A 2,504-nucleotide genomic window follows, 5' to 3' on the forward strand; every position below is an offset into this window, starting at 1 on the left:
ACACAGGTGAAAGTTGCGCTACTCGAATATCACGGTTCATTCGACTAAAACTCGCTGAATCCGGTCCCTGACTTGGTCGTCCACTCTTGGGACCACATCCTTCCGTCGGACAGTCCGTGTGTGCCGCCAGCGGTCGGGCGAGTACTGGCTGTGCGGACCTCACTGCTGCTCCGTCCCAACTCAACTCACTCGACACACGACGACCCGGAAATACTAGAAGCCACTCCAAAGATGGTACCACAGTACGCACTATCGATAAGCACTGCTGCTGCCACTTACGGACCGACAAGGCAAGCAAACGCAGTGGCGCCAGTGAACACACTAAGAAAACGAGACGCCACTATCGCTATTACGAGATGCCAAGCTATGAACGTCATCAAAGCGAGCCGCCCACGGCTCAGCCAGAAGTTTGGTATTGCCCACCATTTTTTTTTCATTCGAGCAGGATCGTTCTTAACCATTTCTCTAAATCCCTCCAGTCAAATGTCACGACGGTTTCTTTGAGAAAGGCACGGCCGAGTTCCTTCCCCATTAATCCGAACTTTTGCTCCGCATCTAATGACCTCGTTGTAGACAGAACACTAAATTCTAAACTTCCTTCCTTTCTCTTTTCGAGCCAAGCGACAGGCACTGATGCCCGAAGGAGAGGAGGTGGTCTACCACAGTCAAATACAGCAGCAGATGACCACTACGTGGTGCAACAGCAAAGAAAGGACCCACGTCAAACATCGAGTTTATTTGTAACCACATTTAACAGGACTGCAAGACGCCTTCTTACACTCCACGACGACTGCATGGGGTTTTTCTCTTTGGCCGACGCCCAGTACAGTGTTTTCCACTGACACCCGCACGTCGCAGGCACCGTTTCCAATTATGCCAAGACTGTAGGGACCAACGAGGAGTGGGACCGAGCGCTCTTTTCGAATGAGAGCAGGTTCACTCTGAACGGCGGTTCTACTCCTAGGACGAGAGGTGGGGACACTTAATTCATCCAGAAAAATTGTAGAACATGGTTGCATTGATGGTCCAGATGCTGTGGTCTGAGGAGGCATAATTAGCACGTCGATGATCGTTGTAGTAGCTTACAACGTAGCGCTCACTGGGAAGCAGGATGACCAGCATGCAGCACGCTGTAGGGTCTCTCCGTAGTGAGTGACAGCCGTGAACGTGGTGGAATAGGCAGATGGCGAGCAGAGCTTCTTTCTTTCTGTCCCAGGTAGTGGGGCGTCCTTCTGTAAATTTCTGGTCATACTTACGCCTGTTAATAGCCAATTAAAATGACTTTTTCAGTTTATCGTGAATACGACTCAGATGTAAGCCTATAATCAATCTAGCTCACTGTTTCATTCATTTACTCGCGAGTGACAGTCTTGTATTTTTTCTTATGTGCATCTAATAAATGTAATTGCCTTATTTGACATTAAAATTTTTGTGAGAATTTAATCTTGGTGTCTGGTAACGGCCTTGCCGCAGTGGATACACCAGTTCCCGTGAGATCACCGAAGTTAAGCGCTGTCGGGCGTGGCTGGCACTTGGATGGGTGACCATCCAGCTGCCATGTGCTGTTGCCATTTTTCGGGGTGCACTCAGCCTCGTGATGCCAATTGAGGAGCTACTCGACCGAATAGTAGCGGCTCCGGTCAAAGAAAACCATCATAACGACCGGGAGAGCGGTGTGCTGACCACACGCCCCTCCTATCCGCATCCTCCACTGAGGATGACACGGCGGTCGGATGGTCCCGATGGGCCGCTTGTGGCCTGAAGACGGAGTGCTTAATCTTGGTGTCTAATTATTTCATTAACTAGTTTGTAATGGTCTACTGCTGCCATCTATGCTGCGCTGCATGCGAAATTATGATCGAACTAATTACGTGAATATTTTAAGCCTGCCAAGGAATGAACCCCAGTTCAGCTTTTATGTGGGCACATGAATCACATTTTGACATTCTGTGTGTATTCGCAGAGATAACTCGTTGCAAGATCTTCTTCAAATGGTGAAAAGAGTGATCTCAAAGCTATTCCTTCTGTCTGCTCATAAAACGTCGCTTTCGCTTAAAATAAATAGCTACCAGACAACGTCGATCAAAGTCCCGTATGTCAAGGGTATGTCACCATTGTAGAATGTTTACCATTCACGTAGAATACAAATTATGTTAGAGGTACAATTGAAATGTTCCAGCTATACGAACTACGCTGATAAAGGCCGTTTGCAATAGTGGCCGAAATAATGGTTTATTGTTTTATATGATACAGACTATAAGCCAGAATAATTTTATGGAAACTGACACAGGTCCCAAAAACCTACCAGCATATATCCTTGAAGGGTCTAGATCAGTCTAATAAGCAACATCGTCTCATAAATTGATGGTACATCCACAAAGGTGTTCACTTTTTATTCATATATTTATAAATAAGGGAATAAAAAACGACGTAACTACTTGATTCTCCATTGTTTATTTTAATCTAAGACTGCAGTGTTGGTTTTACGCTGTGACGTTAAGAAG

General features: G+C 46.4%; 1 pseudogene; it reads left to right on the forward strand.

Annotated features, from left to right (window-relative positions):
• Window positions 1-1,454: 1,454 nt before the first annotated feature.
• Window positions 1,455-1,571, forward strand: LOC124555106 (annotated as a pseudogene).
• The last annotated feature ends 933 nt before the right edge of the window (window positions 1,572-2,504 follow it).

Source organism: Schistocerca americana, chromosome 1, assembly GCF_021461395.2.
Source record: "Schistocerca americana isolate TAMUIC-IGC-003095 chromosome 1, iqSchAmer2.1, whole genome shotgun sequence".
Classification (NCBI taxonomy): domain Eukaryota; kingdom Metazoa; phylum Arthropoda; class Insecta; order Orthoptera; family Acrididae; genus Schistocerca; species Schistocerca americana.